This window comes from Pseudophryne corroboree, chromosome 9, assembly GCF_028390025.1.
Source record: "Pseudophryne corroboree isolate aPseCor3 chromosome 9, aPseCor3.hap2, whole genome shotgun sequence".
NCBI lineage: Eukaryota > Metazoa > Chordata > Amphibia > Anura > Myobatrachidae > Pseudophryne > Pseudophryne corroboree.
Genome location: NC_086452.1, coordinates 438,275,453 through 438,299,459, shown reverse-complemented (window position 1 = coordinate 438,299,459; position 24,007 = coordinate 438,275,453). Strand labels below are relative to the sequence as shown.

General features: G+C 48.2%; 1 long non-coding RNA gene across 1 annotated transcript; it reads right to left on the bottom strand.

Annotated features, from left to right (window-relative positions):
• Positions 1-2,487: 2,487 nt before the first annotated feature.
• Positions 2,488-19,066, bottom strand: LOC134957119 (uncharacterized). Its single transcript, XR_010186476.1, has 3 exons — positions 19,033-19,066; positions 5,846-5,910; positions 2,488-2,556 (listed from the first exon to the last, which is right to left on the bottom strand). It is a non-coding gene; the product is annotated as an uncharacterized LOC134957119 (long non-coding RNA).
• Between the last annotated feature and the right edge of the window lie 4,941 nt (positions 19,067-24,007).

Genomic DNA, 24,007 nt, shown 5'->3' with positions numbered 1-24,007 from the left:
TCAAAGTGAATGATATTGTTTTTAGTAGCAGTACTACAAGGCCCAGCAAGCCTCCCCCGCAAGCTGGTACTTGGAGAACCACAAGTACCAGCATGTGGTGGAAAAATGGGCCCGCTGGTACCTGTAGTACTACTACTAAAAAAATACCCCAATAAAGACAACACACACACACCTTGAAAGTATAACTTTAATACATCCATCCACACCTCCATATACACATACTTACCTTATGTTCCCACGCAGGTCGGTCCTCTTCTCCAGTAGAATCCATGGTGTACCTGTTGAAAAAATTATACTCACATAATCCAGTGTCTTAGGCTCCTCGGTAAATCCTTTTGTAATCCACGTACTTGTAAAAATAAAAAAACGGATACCCGACCTCGCACTGAAAGGGGACCCATGTTTTCACATCGGTCCCCTTTCCCCGAATGCCTGGAACCCCCTCTGACTTAAGTCCAAGAAGGTTCCATCAGCCAATCAGGGAGCGCCACGTTGTGACACCCTCCTGATCGGCTGTGTGCTCCTGTACTGTATGACAGGCGGCACACGGCAGTGTTACAATGTAGCGCCTATGCGCTCCATTGTAACCAATAATGGGAACTTTCAGGTCAGCGGTGAGGTCACTTTCGGTCAACCGCTGACCTGAAAGTTCCCACCATTGGTTACAATGGAGCGCATAGGCGCTACATTGTAACACTACCGTGTGCCGCCTGTCAGACAGTACAGGAGCACACAGCCGATCAGGAGGGTGCCACAACGTGGCGCTCCCTGATTGGCTGAAGAAACCCACTTAGACATCAGTCAGAGGGGGTTTCTGGCATTCGGGGAAAGGGGTCCCATGTGAAAACATGGGTCCCCTTTCAGTTCGTGGTCGGGTGTCCCGTTTTTTTATTTTTACAAGTACGTGGATTACAAATGGATTATCCGAGGAGCCTAAAACACTGGATTATGTGAGTAAAATTTTTTCAACAGGTACCCCTTGGATTCTACTAGAGAAGAGGACCGACCCTCGTGTGAACATAAGGTAAGTATGTGTATATGGAGGTGTGTATGTATGTATTAAAGTTATACTTTCAAGGTGTGTGTGTATTGTCTTTATTGGGGTATTTTTTTAGTAGTAGTACTACAGGTACCAGCAGGCCCGGTTTTCCGCCGCATGCTGGTACTTGTGGTTCTCCAAGTACCAGCTTGCGGGGGAGGCTTGCTGGGACTTGTAGTACTGCTACTAAAAACAATATTCATTACTTTCAACAAAGGCTATCAGCCCCCCATCCGCAGCCCATTGGATGGGGGGGACAGCCTCGGGCTTCACCCCTGGCCCTTGGGTGGCTGGGGGGGGGAACCCTTGATTGAAGGGGTCCCCACTCCCCCAGGGTACCCCGGCCAGGGGTGACTAGTTGGATATTTGATGCCACGGCCGCAAGGCACTGTATAAAAGTGACCCCCGGCTGTGGCATTATCTGTCCAGCTAGTGGAGCCCGGTGCTGGTTTCAAAAATACGGGGGACCCCTACGCTTTTTGTCCCCCGTATTTTTGGAACCAGGACCAGGCGCAGAGCCCGGTGCTGGTTGATTAAATATGGGGGAACCCCTGTCAATTTTTTCTCCATATTTTTGCAACCAGGGCCGGCTCAAAGAGCCCAAGGCTGGTTTGGTTTAGGAGGGGGGACCCCACGCATTTTTTTTTGTAAAATTATAACATTTCCCACCCCTTCCCACTGATAAACATGCACGGATCTCATGGATCCGTGCATGCCTATACAAACACGGGATAAAAAAGCAGGTCTGGTTTTTTTTAGCACTTTTTCATGATTTGTATTTTAGCACGGCATTGTTTGGCTATTGTCGGCAGTGTTTGTGTTTTGCACTTTTTAGTAAATGACCGATTTCTACCAAATTGCAGGCGTATTTGACCGATGGTGTGTTGATTCGTGATTTTTTCCAAGGACTTCCAAAATATTCCGAATGCCCTCATCACTGCCGTGATTTTTGCTTAGTAAATTACCGAGATGACACTTTGAAGAAAAAACGGCATCTCGGTCAAAATCGGGACCTTAGTAAATATACCCCACACTGTATAAAGGAAACCGCTCCTTAGGGGAGGGTATCTGGACTCTAGGTCGACCACACTTAGGTCTACAGTCATTAGGTCGACCATTATTGGTCAACATGCATTAGGTCGACATGGTTTCTAGAGCGACAGGGTCGCTAGGTCGACATTTACTAGATCGACATGACAAAAGGTCGACATGAGTTTTTCACAATTTTTTTACTTTTTCATTCTTTACGATCCACGTGGACTACAATTGGGAACGGTAACCTGTTTCGAGCGCATCTGTAGAGAGTATCAGCTAGTGGGGAATATAATAGTCTTTTGACATTATGCATTTAATTTACTGAATTTAGAAACAAATATATATTACTAATTACTATTGGCTATTGCAACTATAATAACACCATATCATCAAATATCATTCAAATAATTTCCATACCTTAGATATGTAAAATAATCTTCTTTATTATGGTATTCAAAATGAACTCCATTGGTAGAAAATACCTAATAAAACAGAATACACTTTTAATAAAACAATCCCAAGAAGAAAAACATAGGGGTAAATTTACTAAGATTCGTATTTTCCCGTTTGAGGTCAAAGTTCAATCACGAATGACATCGAAAGTGTAAATATGCAACTTTTTGAATTGATTACGACTAATTTACTAAGCTGCCGTATTCTGCATTTTCGGGTTTTCCGATGTCGATGTCATTCGTTTTTTTTGGCAGTGTTTTACGTGAGTGACTTGTAAAACACTGCCGACTTTAATACAATGAATCTCGGCCGGATCTGAGAGATCCGTGCTGGGCTTCATTGTGCACCTTGTAAAAAAAAAAAAAAAAATGTTTAAATGTAAAAAAAAAAAAATGCGTGGGGTGCCCCCTCCTAAACCAAACCAGCCTCGGGCTCTTTGAGCCGATCCTGGTTGCAGAAATATGGGGAAAAAATGGACAGGGGTTCCCCCATATTTAAACAACCAGCATCGGGCTCTGCGCCTGGTCCTGGTTCCAAAAATACGGGGGACAAAAAGCGTAGGGGTCCCCCGTATTTTTGAAACCAGCACCGGGCTCCACTAGCTGGACAGATAATGCCACAGCCGGGGGTCACTTTTATACAGTGCCTTTGCGGCCGTGGCATCAAATATCCAACTAGTCACCCCTGGCCGGGGTACCCTGGGGGAGTGGGGACCCCTTCAATCAAGGGGTCCCCCCCCAGCCACCCAAGGGCCAGGGGTGAAGCCCGAGGCTGTCCCCCCCATCCAATGGGCTGCGGATGGGGGGCTGATAGCCTTTGTTCAAAGTGAATGATATTGTTTTTAGTAGCAGTACTACAAGGCCCAGCAAGCCTCCCCCGCAAGCTGGTACTTGGAGAACCACAAGTACCAGCATGTGGTGGAAAAATGGGCCCGCTGGTACCTGTAGTACTACTACTAAAAAAATACCCCAATAAAGACAACACACACACACACACACACCTTGAAAGTATAACTTTAATACATCCATCCACACCTCCATATACACATACTTACCTTATGTTCCCACGCAGGTCGGTCCTCTTCTCCAGTAGAATCCATGGTGTACCTGTTGAAAAAATTATACTCACATAATCCAGTGTTTTAGGCTCCTCGGTAAATCCTTTTGTAATCCACGTACTTGTAAAAATAAAAAAACGGATACCCGACCTCGCACTGAAAGGGGACCCATGTTTTCACATGGGTCCCCTTTCCCCGAATGCCTGGAACCCCCTCTGACTTAAGTCCAAGAAGGTTCCATCAGCCAATCAGGGAGCGCCACGTTGTGACACCCTCCTGATCGGCTGTGTGCTCCTGTACTGTATGACAGGCGGCACACGGCAGTGTTACAATGTAGCGCCTATGCGCTCCATTGTAACCAATAATGGGAACTTTCAGGTCAGCGGTGAGGTCACTTTCGGTCAACCGCTGACCTGAAAGTTCCCACCATTGGTTACAATGGAGCGCATAGGCGCTACATTGTAACACTACCGTGTGCCGCCTGTCAGACAGTACAGGAGCACACAGCCGATCAGGAGGGTGCCACAACGTGGCGCTCCCTGATTGGCTGAAGAAACCCACTTAGACATCAGTCAGAGGGGGTTTCTGGCATTCGGGGAAAGGGGTCCCATGTGAAAACATGGGTCCCCTTTCAGTTCGTGGTCGGGTGTCCCGTTTTTTTATTTTTACAAGTACGTGGATTACAAATGGATTATCCGAGGAGCCTAAAACACTGGATTATGTGAGTAAAATTTTTTCAACAGGTACCCCTTGGATTCTACTAGAGAAGAGGACCGACCCTCGTGTGAACATAAGGTAAGTATGTGTATATGGAGGTGTGTATGTATGTATTAAAGTTATACTTTCAAGGTGTGTGTGTATTGTCTTTATTGGGGTATTTTTTTAGTAGTAGTACTACAGGTACCAGCGGGCCCGGTTTTCCGCCGCATGCTGGTACTTGTGGTTCTCCAAGTACCAGCTTGCGGGGGAGGCTTGCTGGGACTTGTAGTACTGCTACTAAAAACAATATTCATTACTTTCAACAAAGGCTATCAGCCCCCCATCCGCAGCCCATTGGATGGGGGGGACAGCCTCGGGCTTCACCCCTGGCCCTTGGGTGGCTGGGGGGGGGAACCCTTGATTGAAGGGGTCCCCACTCCCCCAGGGTACCCCGGCCAGGGGTGACTAGTTGGATATTTGATGCCACGGCCGCAAGGCACTGTATAAAAGTGACCCCGGCTGTGGCATTATCTGTCCAGCTAGTGGAGCCCGGTGCTGGTTTCAAAAATACGGGGGACCCCTACGCTTTTTGTCCCCCGTATTTTTGGAACCAGGACCAGGCGCAGAGCCCGGTGCTGGTTGATTAAATATGGGGGAACCCCTGTCAATTTTTTCTCCATATTTTTGCAACCAGGGCCGGCTCAAAGAGCCCAAGGCTGGTTTGGTTTAGGAGGGGGGACCCCACGCATTTTTTTTTGTAAAATTATAACATTTCCCACCCCTTCCCACTGATAAACATGCACGGATCTCATGGATCCGTGCATGCCTATACAAACACGGGATAAAAAAGCAGGTCTGTTTTTTTTTAGCACTTTTTCATGATTTGTATTTTAGCACGGCATTGTTTGGCTATTGTCGGCAGTGTTTGTGTTTTGCACTTTTTAGTAAATGACCGATTTCTACCAAATTGCAGGCGTATTTGACCGATGGTGTGTTGATTCGTGATTTTTTCCAAGGACTTCCAAAATATTCCGAATGCCCTCATCACTGCCGTGATTTTTGCTTAGTAAATTACCGAGATGACACTTTGAAGAAAAAACGGCATCTCGGTCAAAATCGGGACCTTAGTAAATATACCCCACACTGTATAAAGGAAACCGCTCCTTAGGGGAGGGTATCTGGACTCTAGGTCGACCACACTTAGGTCTACAGTCATTAGGTCGACCATTATTGGTCAACATGCATTAGGTCGACATGGTTTCTAGAGCGACAGGGTCGCTAGGTCGACATTTACTAGATCGACATGACAAAAGGTCGACATGAGTTTTTCACAATTTTTTTACTTTTTCATTCTTTACGATCCACGTGGACTACAATTGGGAACGGTAACCTGTTTCGAGCGCATCTGTAGAGAGTATCAGCTAGTGGGGAATATAATAGTCTTTTGACATTATGCATTTAATTTACTGAAGTTAGAAACAAATATATATTACTAATTACTATTGGCTATTGCAACTATAATAACACCATATCATCAAATATCATTCAAATAATTTCCATACCTTAGATATGTAAAATAATCTTCTTTATTATGGTATTCAAAATGAACTCCATTGGTAGAAAATACCTAATAAAACAGAATACACTTTTAATAAAACAATCCCAAGAAGAAAAACATAGGGGTAAATTTACTAAGATTTGTATTTTCCCGTTTGAGGTCAAAGTTCAATCACGAATGACATCGAAAGTGTAAATATGCAACTTTTTGAATTGATTACGACTAATTTACTAAGCTGCCGTATTCTGCATTTTCGGGTTTTCCGATGTCGATGTCATTCGTTTTTTTGGCAGTGTTTTACGTGAGTGACTTGTAAAACACTGCCGACTTTAATACAATGAATCTCGGCCGGATCTGAGAGATCCGTGCTGGGCTTCATTGTGCACCTTGTAAAAAAAAAAAAAAAATGTTTAAATGTAAAAAAAAAAAATGCGTGGGGTGCCCCCTCCTAAACCAAACCAGCCTCGGGCTCTTTGAGCCGATCCTGGTTGCAGAAATATGGGGAAAAAATGGACAGGGGTTCCCCCATATTTAAACAACCAGCATCGGGCTCTGCGCCTGGTCCTGGTTCCAAAAATACGGGGGACAAAAAGCGTAGGGGTCCCCCGTATTTTTGAAACCAGCACCGGGCTTCACTAGCTGGACAGATAATGCCACTAGCTGGACAGATAATGCCACAGCCGGGGGTCACTTTTATACAGTGCCTTTGCGGCCGTGGCATCAAATTTTTTCCGATGTCGATGTCATTCGTTTTTTGTAAAATTATAACATTTCCCACCCCTTCCCACTGATAAACATGCACGGATCTCATGGATCTGTAGACGAGCGAGGCACCTTGCCCGAAGCATGGCGAGCGAAGCGAGCCATGCGAGAGGACACTGTGCACTAATTGGGGTTCCCGGTCACTCTACAAAGAAAATGACACCATCTTTTTTTAACTCATGTCGACCTTGCTCATGTTGACCTATTTTAGGTGTCGACTTAGTCACTGTCGACCAATGGTGGTCGACCTAGTGACTGTTGACTTAAGTATGGTCTACCCTATGTACTAAACCCTTAGGGGAGATGCATTAAATCTTAGAGAGAGAGAGAAAGAAAGAGAAACTTTGCCCATAGCAACCAATTATCTAGCTATCATTTATAAATCTTTATAAAGTTGCTATGGGCAACTCCTCCACTTTATCTCTCTCTAAAGTGTGATATATCTCCCTCCTGGCCATTCTGAAGCTATCTATAATCTGAGAAATTGTGTCAGATCACACAGACAGGGGTGTAGCGAGGGTGGCTCCAGTGGAGCGCAACCTCCAGGTGCCGGAAAAGTTAGAGGACACGCCGGATCCTGCTCACCCCCTCCTTTTACCCCCTTTACCACAGGCCACTGTAAAGGCAGCCGCAGAGCAGGAGGAGGAGCAGGCATACTTGCCTACTTTTGAAAACTAGTTTCAGGGAGATTCCAGGCGGCAGTGGAATGTGCCGTTGAGGGGCGTCTCTAGCTCCGCCCAGGGTGTGTGTCTAGCTCAGGGGTGTGTCCTGTAATTGCAGGTAAAAACTATAGTACTAAAAGCAGCAAAAGGCAGCATTATACCCAGCACTTTACATTATAACATTCCACCAAACTTGTTGAATCCTCCAGGAGGGACATCTGTGCGATTAGGGACATGGCCTCGTTGATAAGGGTGTGGCCTCACAGGAAGTGCCGCGATTACGAGCCATGCCTGTTTTTGTTACTATGGGGGCATGAACAGCGCTCTGTGAGGAGCTGGCCACGCCCTGTGTCCTCTCTGCCGGTGAATAGAGCATGTGCGCATGTGCTCAGTGCCTATTCACTGCTGCTCTGCTAACGTCTGCCAACTGCGGGACACTGATGCCCGCGGGTGGGACAACGGTACAGTCAGTGAAAAAATGGGACTGTCCTGAGAAAATTAGGACAGCTGGGAGGTATGACATAAATAACATATACAGCACCCCTCGCCCATTTTACTCCCAGTACCAGATTACACACAGTATACACAACCCCCCATATTACACCCGGGTGGTCTTCAGTATGCCGGCGGTCGGGCTCCCGGTGACCAGCATACTGGCGCCGGGAGCCCGACAGCCGGCATACCGACACTTATTCTCCCTCGTGGCGAGCGCAGTGAGCCCGCAAGGGGCTCATTTGCGCTCGCCACACTGTCGGTATGCCGGCGGTCGGGCTCCCGGCGCCGGTATGCTGGTCGCCGGTAGCCCGACCGCCGGCATATTGTAGTGAACCCATTACACCCAGTACCACTTTACACACAGCATACATATGGGATGTAATCATGTTACCGGCGGTCAGGATCACGACCGCTAGAAATCCCAACAGTCGGCATTCCGACTAACAGGGACTATTCCCACTCGTGGGTGTCCATGACACCCATAAAGTGGGAATAGAACCTGTGGTGAGCGCAGCGAGCCTGCAGCATGGCGAGTTCAGCGAGCCCGCAAGGAGCTTTGTTGCACTCGTCCCCGCCGCCGGCAATCTGGCGTCTGGGATCCCAGCGTCATTATGCTGACCAATGGGATCCCGACCGCCGGTCATCCGATCCCAACCCCCCCATATTACACCCAGCACAAGACATTATACACAGCGCCCCCATATTACACCCAGCACACGACATTATACACAGCGCCCCCCATATTACACCCAGCACATGACACTATATACAGCCCCCCCATATTACATCCAGCACATAACATTATACACAGCCCCCCCATATTACATCCAGCACATGACATTATACACAGCCCCCCATATTACACCCAGCACATGACATTATACACAGCCCCCATATTACATCCAGCACATGACATTATACACAGCCCCCCATATTACATCCAGCACATGACATTATACACAGCACCCCCATATTACACCCAGCACATGACACTATACACAACACCCCCCATATTACATCCAGCACATGACATTATACACAGCCGCCCATATTACATCCAGCACATGACATTATACACAGCACCCCCCATATTACATCCAGCACATGACATTATACACAGCCCCCCATATTACATCCATCACATGACATTATACACAGCCCCCCATATTACACCCAGCACATGACATTATACACAGCCCCCCATATTACATCCAGCACATGACACTATACACAGCACCCCCCATATTACATCCAGCACATGACATTATACACAGCACCCCCATATTACACCCAGCACATGACACTATACACAGTACTCCCCATATTACATCCAGCACATGACATTATACACAGCACCCCCATATTACACCCAGCACATGACACTATACACAGCGCCCCCCATATTACACCCAGCACATGACACTATACACAGCACCCCCCATATTACATCCAGCACATGACATTATAAACAGCACCCCCATATTACACCCAGCACATGACACTATACACAGCGCCCCCCATATTACACCCAGCACATATTACACCCAGCACATGACACTATACACAGCACCCACCATATTACATCCAGCATATGACATTATACACAGCACCCCCATATTACACCCAGCACATGACACTATACACAGCGCCCCCCATATTACACCCAGCACATGACATTATACACAGCCCCCCATATTACAACCAGCACATGACATTGGCCCTCATTCCGAGTTGTTCGCTCGCAAGGCGAATGTAGCAGAGTTACACACGCTAAGCCGCCGCCTACTGGGAGTGAATCTTAGCTTCTTAAAATTGCGACCGACGTACGCGCAATATTGCGATTACAAACGAGTTAGCAGTTTCTGAGTAGCTTCAGACTTACTCTGCCTGTGCGATCAGTTCAGTGCTTTTCGTTCCTGGCTGACGTCATAAACACACCCAGCGTTCGCCCAGGCACTCCCACCGTTTCTCCGGCCACTCCTGCGTTTTTTCCGGAAACGGTAGCGTTTCCAGCCACACGCCCCTAAAACGCCGTGCATCCGCCCAGTAACACCCATTTCCTGTCAATCACAATGCGAACGTCGGAGCGATGAAAATGCCGTGAGTAAACTTACTTTCTTCATAGTAAAGTTACTTGGCGCAGTCGCAGTGCGAACATTGCGCATGCGCACTAAGAGAATTCTCACTGCGATGCGATGATAAACTCCGAGCGAACAACTCGGAATGAGGGCCATTATACACAGCACCCCATATTACATCCAGCACATGACATTATACACAGCACCCCCATATTACACCCAGCACATGACACTATACACAGCGCCCCCATATTACATCCAGCACATGACATTATACACAGCACCCCCATATTACACCCAGCACATGACACTATACACAGCGCCCCATATTACACCCAGCACATGACACTATACACAGCCCCCCATATTACATCCAGCACATGACATTATACACAGCCCCCCCATATTACATCCAGCACATGACATTATACATAGCGCCCCCATATTACATCCAGCACATGACATTATACACAGCACCCCCATATTACACCCAGCACATGACACTATACACAGCCTCCCATATTACATCCAGCACATGACACTATACACAGCACCCCATATTACACCCAGCACATGACATTATACACAGCGCCCCCATAATATAACATCCTGCACATGACATTATACACAGCACCCCCATATCACACCTAGCACATGACACTATACACAGCGCCCCCATATTACACCCTACACATGACATTATACACAGCTCCCCCCATATTACACCCTACACATGACATTATACACAGCTCCCCCCATATTACACCCTACACATGACATTATACACAGCGCCCCCCATATTACACCCTACACATGACATTATACACAGCCCCCCATATTACACCCTACACATGACACTATACACAGCCCCCCCATATTACACCCAGCACATGACACTATACACAGCCCCCCATATTACACCCAGCACATGACACTATACACAGCGCCCCCCATATTACACCCAGCACACATTACACCCAGCACATGACATTATACACAGCCCCCCCATATTACACCCTACACATGACATTATACACAGCGTCCCCCATATTACACCCTACACATGACATTATACACAGCCCCCCATATTACACCCTACACATGACACTATACACAGCCCCCCATATTACACTCAGCACATGACACTATACACAGCGCCCCCCATATTACATCCAGCACATGACACTATACACAGCCCCCCATATTACACCCAGCACATGACATTATACACAGCCCCCCATATTACACTCAGCACATGACACTATACACAGCCCCCCCATATTACATCCAGCACATGACACTATACACAGCCCCCCCATATTACATCCAGCACATGACACTATACACAGCCCCCCATATTACATCCAGCACATGACACTATACACAGCCCCCAATATTACACCCAGCACATGACACTATACACAGCCCCCCCATATTACATCCAGCACATGACACTATACACAGCCCCCCCATATTACATCCAGCGCATGACACTATACACAGCCCCCCATATTACATCCAGCACATGACATTATACACAGCCCCCCATATTACACCCTACACATGACACTATACACAGCCCCCCCATATTACACCCAGCACATGACATTATACACAGCCCCCCCATATTACACCCAGCACATGACACTATACACAGCCCCCCCATATTACATCCAGCACATGACATTATACACAGCCCCCCATATTACATCCTACACATGACACTATACACAGCCCCCCCATATTACACCCAGCACATGACATTATACACAGCCCCCCATATTACACCCAGCACATGACACTATACACAGCCCCCCATATTACACCCAGCACATGACACTATACACAGCCAGGGGCGGATCCAGAAGAAAATGATAGGGGGGGCACCATGGAAGGGGCAAGTACATTTGCGTGCGGCTTCGGTGCATGTGAGGTGGCGCTTCTTATACAATGCCCACAGTTGTAGCGCTCATTATGCAATGTCCACTGTACTGGTAGTGCCCCTTATATAGACCCCCAAGTAGTGGTGCCCCTTTTGCAATGCCCGTATTGCCCCCAGTAGTAATGCTGCCTGTAGTAATGCCCCCAGTCATTATGCCCCCAGTGGTAATTCCCCTGCAGTCATGACCCCAGTAGTTTACCCCTGCCCCCTTTAGTTTAGCCTCCCAGTGGTAATGCCCCCAGTAGTTTAGCCACCAGTAGTAATGCCCCCCTGTAGTTTGCCTCATTGTAGTTTAGTCCCTGTAGTTATGCCCCCTTGTAGCTTAGCCTTCAGTAGTAATGCCCCCAGTAGTTTGGCCCCTGTAGTTATCCCCCAGTAGTTTGGCCCCTGTAGTTAAGCCCCCAGTAGCTGCCCCCAATAGATGACCCGCCAGTAATAATGCCCCCTACGAGTTTGCCCCAATAGATGACCCCCCTGTAGTAATGCCCCCAGTAGATGGCCCCCAGTAACAATGTCCCCCAGTAGCTGCCCCCAATAGATGACCCCTCAGTAGTGATGCCCCCAGTAGATGCCCCCCAGTTATAATGCCCCCAGTAGTTTGCCCCCCCAGTAGTAATGCCCCTTGTTGATGCCCCCCAGTAGTAATGTCCCCCATAGTTTGCCCCCAGGAGATGCCCCCGCTGCATTAAGGAAGAAAAAAACATACTTACCGAGCCCCGTTCCCGCGCCGCTGCAGTCCTCCTCCTCCCTGGGCGTCCGCTCCCCGCACTATGAGAGAGACGTCATGACTGACGTCTCTCCCATAGCACACGGCGCACAGTGACAGCGCCGGAAGCCGGAGCTCAGTACTGAGCTCCTGCCTCCGGCTACCGCTGTGCAGGGAGACGAGCGCCCGCTGGTAACACAATCTCCGCGGGCGCCCGTCATCTCCCTGTGCGGCGCCGGGGGAGAACGGGGGAGCGCAAGGGGAGAACGGGTGACGGAGGGGACGGAGGCCAGAAATGACAGGGGGGACACGGGCCCGAGTGCCCCCCCCATGGATCCGCCACTGTACACAGCCCCCCATATTACATCCAGCACATGACACTATACACAGCCCCCCCATATTACACCCAGCACATGACACTATACACAGCCCCCCCATATTACACCCAGCACATGACACTATACACAGCCCCCCCATATTACACCCAGCACATGACACTATACACAGCCCCCCCATATTACACCCAGCACATGACACTATACACAGCCCCCCATATTACACCCAGCACATGACACTATACACAGCCCCCCCATATTACACCCAGCACATGACACTATACACAGCCCCCCCATATTACACCCAGCACATGACACTATACACAGCCCCCCCATATTACACCCAGCACATGACATTATACACAGCGCCCCCCATATTACACCCAGCACATGACACTATACACAGCACACTCACCCCCTCCCCTATATTTCACTCTGTACCAGCTTACATATTATGATACACATCCCCCCCCTCCTATATTACATCCAGTGCCACAGTATATCCCCACCATTACATCCGTACTGACCTGCTATAGATCTGACCTGAGGACAGTGTGGGAGGGGACATGAACACCCAGATGCCCGAGGAGCTGCTGCTGCTGGGCTGATGATACACTGCTGAGTGTGGTGGGAGGGGCCAGCCACAGGGAAGCAAAGCCCTGCTTCAGACGGCTTCTCAATGTGCACAGCAGGACAGCTGCTGCTGCTGCACACAATGCTCCGGAGGCTGCCCTGAAGTCTCCCGTGAAGGACCCGCCCCCCGGCCTCTCCGGATTTGCGCATGCACAGTATAGCATGTCACGGATGGCTTTATATCCGGGAGGGCTGACAAGGTTTGCGGGGCAGCGGGAGGCTCTTTTAAAAATCAGGAGCCTCCCGCTGAATGCGGGAGGGTAGGCAAGCCTGGGAGCAGGTTACTTCTGTCCTGCAGCACCACTCTCTGCCCCAGCTGCTGCAGCACCTCTCTTTATCTCAGCTACTGCAGCACCTCTCTCTCTCTCCCAGCTGTTGCGTCACCTCTTTCTGCCCCTGCTGCTGCATACCTCCCAACTTTGTTTTTATGTGGAGTGGGACAGTCAAAAGGGGTGTGGCCTATGAAAGGGGGCGTGGCTTCATGGGAGGCCCACACTTGCGAGCCACGCCCCCATTTTAGTCACTGAGGGGGCATGCCCAGCGCTCTGTGAGCCGCTGGCATGCTCCCTCTCCCTCTGACTCCACTGAATAGACGCTGTGCGCATGCGCACAGCGTCTATTCACCGCTGCTCTGCTAAGCAGAGCAGCGATTGACAGAGCCTCCCAAGTGATCCCCCCACCGCGGGACACTGTGGCCCGCGGGTGGGACAGCGGGACAGTCCCCAAAAAACGGGACTGTCCCGCGAAAATCGGGACAGTTGGGAGGTATGCTGCTGCAGCACCTCTCTCTCTCCCAGCTGCTGTGTCACCTCTTTCTGGCCATGCTGCTGCAGCACCTCTCTGCCCCCGCCGCTGCAGCACCCCTTTCTGCCTCAGCTGCTGCAGCACCCCTCTATGCCACAGCTGCTACAGCACCTCTCTCTACATTGATGCTGCAGCACCTCTCTCTGTATTAGAAGCTGCAGAGTAACATGTATAAGTGGCTCTACTGTGACATAACCTCCGCTACATTTTTGTCCCTGTTCTAAACATGAGAGGCGCCTAAAGGAAACTTTCACCCTGAGCTCCACAAGGTCTGAAACCGGCCCTGTCACCAATTTAGGATTTTTCAATAATTTTCTTTTGGAAATGTAAAATGCCCCAATTCAGTACAGGGGAGGGGGTACTGAAACATACCCTTTCTCCGGGCACCATGGCACCTAGCTACACCTCTGGGTGGGTTATATTGTTTCTGTGCAGGGTAAATACTGGCTGCTTTATTTTTATACTGCAATTTAGATTTTAGTTTGAACCCACCCAAATCTAACTCTCTCTGCACATATTATATCTGACCCCCCTGCAGTACACATGGGGGGTCATTCCGAGTTGATCACTCGCTAGCAGTTTTTAGCAGCCGCCCACTGGGAGTGTATTTTAGCTTAGCAGAAGTGCGAACGAATGTATCGCAGAGCGCATGCAAACATTTTTTGTGTAGTTTCAGAGTAGCTCAAAACCTACTCAGCGCTTGCGATCACTTCAGACTATTAAGTTCCGGATTTGACGTCACAAACCCGCCCAGCGTTCGCCCAGCCACGCCTGCGTTTTTCCTGGCACGCCTGGGTTTTTCCGAACACTCCCTGAAAACGGTCAGTTGCCACCCAGAAACGCTCACTTCATGTCAATCACTCTGTGGCAACCAGTGCGACTGAAATGCATCACTAGACCCTGTGCAAAACGGCATCATTCATTGTGCCCGTACGTCACGCATGAGCATTGCGCCGCATATGCATGCGCAGAACTGCCATTTTTTAGCCTGATTGTTGCGCTGCGAACAAATGCAGCTAGCGATCAACTCGGAATGACGCCCATGGTTTTACCCATTTGCTAACAAATTTGCTGCTGCTGCGATCAGATCTGAATTAGGCCCATAGCCCCCTGTTCAGCACTGAGTACTTTCATGCCAGGTTACTTCTCATACAGTTTCTATAGTATTATGTATGAGCACTTGGGAACAATTATGTACAGATGAAACTCAGAAAATTAGAGTATCGTGCAAAAGTTCATTTATTTCAGTAATTCAACTAAAAAGGTGAAACCAATATATTATATAGACTCATTACCAGGGCAGTCGAGAACCGGGCTGGGACCAGGTACTTTCATGGGGCGTGGCCTAATCACAGGAGGTGTGGTCATGTACCCTTAGAAAAAAAATACTGAAAAAAATTGTATTTTAAGCACCTCCATGGCCACACTGCAGCCCAGTACACAGCAGAGTGTGCTGAGCTGAGGAGAAGAGCTGCAGCTGCCAGGTAAGAGGGAGGGGGCCTGGACCCCTCCATTAGACCTGGGCCCGGGTAATTTGTACCCCCTCCCCCCCTCTCTCGGCGCCACTGCTCATTACATGCAAAGGGAGATATTAGAAGCCTTTATTTGTTATCATTTTGATGATTGTGACTTACAGCTTAAGAAAACCCCAAATCCTAAATCTCAGAAAATGTTAATATTACATAAAATCATTAAAAAAAAGGATTTTAAATACAGAAATGTCGGCCCTCTGATAAGTATAATCATGCATATGTACTCAGTACTTGGTTTGGGCCCCTTTTGCATGAATTACTGCCTCAATGCAGTGTGGCATGGATTCTATCAGCCTGTGGCACTGCTGAGGTGTTATGGAAGATCAGGATGCTTCAATAGCGGCCTTCAGCTCTTCTGCATTGTTCGGTCTCGTCTCTCTCATCTTTCTCTTGGCAATGCCCCATAGATTCTCTATGGGGTCCAGGTCAGGTGAGTTTGCTGGCCAATCCAGCACAGTAATCCCATGGTTATTGAACCAGGTTTTGATATTTTTGGCAGTGTGGGCAGGTGCCAAGTCCTGCTGGAAAATGAGATCAGCATCTCCATAAAGATTGCCTGCTGAAGGAAGCATGAAGTGCTCTAAAATGGACAGGTAGATAGCTGCGCTGACTCTGGACTTAATAAAGCACCATGGACCAACACCAGTAGATGACATGGCTCCCCAAATCAACAGACTGTGGAAACTTTACACTGGACTTCAAGCATCTTGGATTGTGTGCCTCTCCATTCTTCCTCCATACTATGGGACCTTGTGTGAAGATTTCACAGTCTGTGTTGATTTGGGGAGCCATGTCATCTACTGGTGTTGGTCCATGGTGCTTTATTAAGTCCAGAGTCAGCGCAGCTGTCTACCTGGCCATTTTAGAGCACTTCATGCTTCCTACAGAAATCAATCTTTATGGAGATGCTGATCTCATTTTCCAGCAGGACTTGGCACCTGCCCACACTGCCAAAAATATCAAAACCTGGTTCAATAACCATGGGATTACTGTGCTGGATTGGCCAGCAAACTCACCTGACCTGGACCCCATAGAGAATCTATGGGGCATTGCCAAGAGAAAGATGATAGACACGAGACCGAACAATGCAGAAGAGCTGAAGGCCGCTATTGAAGCATCCTGATCTTCTATAACACCTCAGCAGTGCCACAGGCTGATAGAATCCATGCCACACCGCATTGAGGCAGTAATTCATGCAAAAGGGGCCCAAACCAAGTACTGAGTACATATGCATGATTATACTTTTCAGAGGGACGAAATTTCTGTATTTAAAATTCTTTTTTTAATGATTTTATGTAATATTAAAATTTTCTGAGAGTTAGGATTTGGGATTTTCTTAAGCTGTAAGTCACAATCATCAAAATTATAACAAATAAAGTCTTGAAATATCTCACTTTGCATGTAATGAGTCTATATATTTTTTCAAAAGTGTTTTTATTGCAAGTTGCACAATAAATATCAAGAATTGAAGAATACAATGAGTAGTTGCATACATTTTCTATCATTTTCTTCCTCCAGGTATAACATAGATACATACAGTATGTCGAGTTTTATGTTGTAGAGAAAAATACAAATAACATTGCGATAACAATAAAATGACAAATCATGTTTTCCAAATACAGTCTCTTGGTTGTTTTTGTTGTGAGTAATTAGTATGTGTTTAAATGACAGTAGATTACAGTCTTAAGTAAATAGGGGTTAGGGAGAGCAAAGAAGGAAAGAGAGAGGGGAAGGGAAAGGTAGAGAGAAAGAAGTGTAAAAAAAAGGGGGGTAAAGGCATGCATGTCCGAGTCATCCTCCATACTTTAACTTAAAGCGATTGGTGGATCCTGCATGAATATTCTAGTTTCATACCAAAGGGTCATACGGAAACATTTATGTATTTGCTGTCTAGTTTCTATGGGTAAGGTGTCTATAGAACTTTCCCATATTGAAAAGAAATTTTCAGTTTGTGAGTCCTTATGGAGTGTAGTTTCAGTCCATTCAAGTTTAAACATTTGAAATAATTTTTCTTTAAACATATTAAGTGATGGGGGCATGGGAGAAATATGTTGTTGTAATATGCATTTTCTGGCTACCGAAGAGATAAACAGTAATAATTTATTACATCCAACTGAAATTTTTGGAATTTGGCAAAAAAACGAGTATTGCCCACTCTGGGGTCAATGATAGAAAGTTCACCAGGTAGTCCACTGTAAACTGTCTTATCGTTAACCAAAAACGCTGAATCATGGGACACTCTCATAAACAATGGTACAAGGGGGGTAATTCAGAGTTGATCGTAGCAGCAGATTTGTTAGCAGTTGGGCAAAACCATGTGTACTGCAGGGGGGTCAGATATAACATGTGCAGAGAGAGTTAGATTTTGGTGGGTTATTTTGTTTCTGGGCAGGGTAAATACTGGCTGCTTTATTTTTACACTGCAATTTAGATTTCAGTTTGAACACAACCCACCCAAATCTAACTCCCTCTGCACATGTTACATCTGCCCCCCCCCCCCCCCCCCCACCACCACCACCACCACCACCAACTGTAGTGCACATGGTTTTGCCCAACTGCTAACAAATTTGCTGCTGCATCAACTCTGAATTAGGCCCAAGGTCGCTTCAGGGCACTTACATTTGTGACATGTGGATGTGCTAGTCATACCAATTAGATTACAACGGTGTGGAGATAAGTATCCTCTATAGCAGTGGTTCTCAAACTCGGTCCTCAGGACCCCACACGGTTCACGTTTTCAATGTCACCCAGCAGCTGCACTGTGTATCACACCCTGTCACATTTTAAAAATCTACAGGTGACCTGCAAAACATGGACCGTGTGGGGTCCTGAGGACCGAGTTTGAGAACCTGTGCTCTATAGAATATTTTGAAAAACATTTCCTTGTAGGATGTGGCTGATATTGTTTTAATAGAGTATAATAATGAGTCTATATAATATATTAGTTTCACCTTTCAAGTCGAATTAATGAAATAAATGAACTTTTGCACAATATTCTAATTTCCTGAGTTTCACCTGTACTGTACAGCAGCGAGTCATTCAGATAAGGATATTCATTCAGTAGTGATCATTATCTCTAAAAGAAAATGTTACAATAGTTTACTAGAAACATTTAAATCCACTGTTATTAGTTCCTGCACTTTGATGATATTAATAACAACCACTTGCATTAGATTATTAGTTTCTATATGAAGCTACAGTAGTAACAGAAAGAACATTTGCTGGTTCCCCAGTATAATTACCTTGCTCCTGAGTGTCTGGATGCTGGCTGCACTGTAGATGCAATAGACAGCAGCAGCTCGCTCTTATTTATAGGGAAAATTCCTAAGCTAGTGTAGTTTCAGTTTCATTCACACTGAAATCAGCCCATTTCCAGGAAATCAGAGGAGATGTATATTTTATGGAAAATTAAATTGCACTCTGTATTGTATAATATGCACCAGTGGCGTAACTTCATCTCAGTTGCCCGGAGGCAAGATAAATGTTGAGTGCCCCCCTCCCCACAAAAAATGATTAGTATTTTAACTTACCCTTCTATACCTACCACTACATCACTGACCCCGTCTCTCTATACCCTACACTAAATCACTGACACCTCTATACCCTACACTAAATCACTGACTAAATCAGTGTCCATTATTTTAATTACACAGCACGGTAGCATCCGTTACTCACATTACACCGCACAGTAGCAGCCATTATTCGCATTACGCTGTACAGTAGCGTCCACTTTTCGCATTACACCGCACAGTAGTGTCCGTTACTCACATTACACCTCACAGTAGTGTCCGTTACTCACACTGCACCACACAGTAGCATCCGTTACTCACATTGCACCACACAGTAGTGTCTGTTAGTCACATTACACCTCACAGTAGTGTCTCCGTTACTCACATTGTACCACACAGTATTGTCCGTTAGTCCCTTATACATGTTGCACCACAGTAGAGCCGCTTATTAGGCAACAGTCTTACATTTAGTTGAGGAATTAAAGACAGCAGATAAGAGTAACCTTTGATTTGTACAGATTTTTTTTTACAAGACAGTAATATAGAATAATCAGTTTAACTAACACTGCTTTTATTCTAAAATGAGCTGCCTAACCCTTTACACTGCACAATATGCCAGGTTAGGCTGCATGGAGGGGGTGTTAGGCACTACTGGGGGGGCGCGTAGGTTTAAGCACTAAGGGGGGACGGATAGGGTTAGGTTGCAGTACCAGAGGGCAAGGGGTAGGGGGGCAAGGTATAATACTTACCTCACCTCTGTTGGGATCATCACCATTATGATGCCAGCGTCAGTATTGCTGCTGACAGCATGGGAATAGTGGGAGGGGGATGGGAGAAGAGGTCCAAGAGAAGACTTGTCAGAGTGTGCAGGGCACTTTTGGGGGCGTGGCCTAATCACGGCCCGTGAGGCCACGCCCCCTTATGTAATATAAAAATATATTGATGAATGGGGTGCCGCTATGAAAACCAGTAAGAAAGGATCAAATCCAGGGAGAGTGGGAGAAGCATGATCAGTGTGATCAGCCACTATTCCTCCCCTGCACAGGCAGACTGCGGCTGATGCTCTCCGGCAGCACACTCCCTATAAACAGTGCAGCCAGCACAGCTCTGTAGAGACGGCTATGGGAGAGAGTGGGTGAGGGTAGGGGGAAGGACGGGAGGTAATGGGACAGACTCCTGGAGCTATTCGCTGACCTGTGCGGTGTGGACACCAGGATGATCAGCTGCCTGTCACGGTGTCCTGTTTCTGTGTGGCGGGGAAGAACTTCCACGATTGTCACAAGGGGGCGTGGTTTGGTGGAAGATTGCAGATTGAGATGACTGGCTGGGGGGAGGAGGTGGGAGGGAGGACAGTAGAGTGGCGTAACCGTGGTACCGCACGCATCGGCGGGTGCCTGCGGATGGTGTGCCCACAGGGCAAATGTGGTCTGAACACCATCCGCACTACCCTAGTTAAGGCCCTGCGGTCAGAGTGCAATGGAGGAGGCTGGATCTAGGTGCCCCCTACAGCACTGGAGCCCGGCGGCAGCAGACTCCGCTGCCTCCGGGAGTTCCGCCCCTGATATGCACTACAACACTTTCTGCATTGTACATAAGTCACTAGGGCAAGCTCTGTATGGAAAATTGGTTAGATTCAGCTGCATTTATTTGACAAAGCTCTCAGCATACATACGAACTGTCCCGAAAGAGTGGGACAGTCCTGCTGTTCGGACACTGTCTTACTGTCCCACCCGCAAGCAGCAGTGTCCCGTGGATGGGGGGACAGTTGAGGGAGGCTTTGATCACCCACTGCTCTGCTCTGCAAAGCAGCAAGTGATCTCTGAATGCATGCTGTGCGCACAGCATCTATTCAGTGCTGGGAGGGGAGCAGGGGGCTGTCCAGCTGCTCGGGGAGTGCTGGGAACGTCCCCCAAAAATAATGGAAAATGGGTCCATGAAGCATGGACATGCCCACTCAGATGAAGCCATGCTCCTCCCATCTGAAACCACTCCCTTTTTTGGGCCCCTCTACAATTAAAACCTCTTCATTGGGCAGTATGATGGCTCAAAAGCATGCCTCCCAACATCTGTGAAAACGGAACCCAGGAATTGCGCCCAATCGTAAAGGGGGCAGGTTCTCAGTAAAGCGGTGTGGCTTCATGGGAAATGCTGGGCCTGTGAGTCACGCCCCCTATTTTTCATCACTATGGGGGCATAGTGACATGCCTCCAGTCCCACAGCATCTATTCACAGCTAGCTATGCTAAGCAGGGAGACGAGCGCCCGCTGGTAACACAATCTCAGCGGGCGCCCGTCATCTCCCTGTGCGGCGCCGGGGGAGAACGGGGGAGCGCAAGGGGAGAACGGGGGATGGAGGGGACGGAGGCCAGAAATGACAGGGGGGACACGGGCCCGAGTGCCCCCCCCCCTGGATCCGCCACTGTACACAGCCCCCCCATACTACATCCAGCACATGACACTATACACAGCCCCCCCATATTACACCCAGCACATGACACTATACACAGCCCCCCCATATTACACCCAGCACATGACACTAAACACAGCCCCCCCCATATTACACCCAGCACATGACATTATACACAGCGCCCCCATATTACACCCTGCACATGACATTATACACAGCACTCCCATATTACACCCAGCACATGACACTATACACAGCACACTCACCCCCTCCCCTATATTTCACTCTGTACCAGCTTACATATTATGATACACAGCCCCCCCCTCCTATATTACATCCAGTGCCACAGTATATCCCCACCATTACATCCGTACTGACCTGCTATAGATCTGACCTGAGGACAGTGTGGGAGGGGACATGAACACCCAGATGCCCGAGGAGCTGCTGCTGCTGGGCTGATGATACACTGCTGAGTGTGGTGGGAGGGGCCAGCCACAGGGAAGCAAAGCCCTGCTTCAGACGGCTTCTCAATGTGCACAGCAGGACAGCTGCTGCTGCACACAATGCTCCGGAGGCTGCCCTGAAGTCTCCCGTGAAGGACCAGCCCCCCGGCCTCTCCGGATTTGCGCATGCACAGTATAGCATGTCACGGATGGCTTTATATCCGGGAGGGCTGACAAGGTTTGCGGGGCAGCGGGAGGCTCTTTTAAAAATCAGGAGCCTCCCGATGAATGCGGGAGGGTAGGCAAGCCTGGGAGCAGGTTACTTCTGTCCTGCAGCACCACTCTCTGCCCCAGCTGCTGCAGCACCTCTCTTTATCTCAGCTACTGCAGCACCTCTCTCTCTCTCCCAGCTGTTGCGTCACCTCTTTCTGCCCCTGCTGCTGCATACCTCCCAACTTTGTTTTTATGTGGAGCGGGACATTCAAAAGGGGTGTGGCCTATGAAATGGGGCGTGGCTTCATGGGAGGCCCTCACTTGCGAGCCACGCCCCGATTTTAGTCACTGAGGGGGCATGCCCAGCGCTCTGTGAGCCGCTGGCATGCTCCCTCTCCCTCTGACTCCACTGAATAGACGCTGTGCGCATGCGCACAGCGTCTATTCACCGTTGCTCTGCTAAGCAGAGCAGCGATTGACAGAGCCTCCCAAGTGACCCCCCCACCGCGGGACACTGTGGCCCGCGGGTGGGACAGCGGGACAGTCCCCAAAAAACGGGACAGTTGGGAGGTATGCTGCTGCAGCACCTCTCTCTCTCCCAGCTGCTGTGTCACCTCTTTCTGGCCATGCTGCTGCAGCACCTCTCTGCCCCAGCTGCTGCAGCACCCCTTTCTGCCTCAGCTGCTGCAGCACCCCTCTATGCCACAGCTGCTACAGCACCTCTCTCTACATTGATGCTGCAACACCTCTCTCTGCATTAGAAGCTGCAGAGTAACATGTATAAGTGGCTCCACTGTGACATAACCTCGCCTACATTTTTGTCCCTGTTCTAAACATGAGAGGCGCCTAAAGGAAACTTTCACCCTGAGCTCCACAAGGTCTGAAACCGGCCCTGTCACCAATTTAGGATTTTTCAATAATTTTCTTTTGGAAATGTAAAATGCCCCAATTCAGTACAGGGGAGGGGATGCTGAAACATACCCTTGCGCTGGGCACCATGGCACCTAGCTACACCTCTGGGTGGGTTATATTGTTGGGATCCGGTCTGAAGATCGACAGTGCCTAGGTCGACAATGTTTAGGTCGACCACTATTGGTCGACAGTCACTAGGTCGACATGGATGGAAGGTCGACAGGGTTTCTAGGTCGACATGTGCTAGGTCGACAGGTCTAAAGGTCGACATGAGTTTTTTTATTTATTTTTTTCATTTTTTTAAATTTTTTCATACTTAACGATCCATGACGACTACGATTGGAACGGTAAAGTGTGCCGAGCGAAGCGGTAGCGGAGCGAAGGCACCATGCCCGAAGCATGGCGAGCGAAGCGAGCCATGCGAGGGGACGCGGTGCGCTAATTTGGGATCCCGGTCACTTTACGAAGAAAACGACACAAAAAACACACAAAAAAACTCATGTCGACCTTTAGACCTGTCGACCTAGCACATGTCGGCCTAGAAACCCTGTCGACCTTCCATCCATGTCGACCTAGTGACTGTCGACCAATAGTGGTCGACCTAAACATTGTCGACCTAGGCACTGTCGATAAAACGAACCACACCCATATTGTTTCTGTGCAGGGTAAATACTGGCTGCTTTATTTTTACACTGCAATTTAGATTTTAGTTTGAACACACCCCACTCAAATCT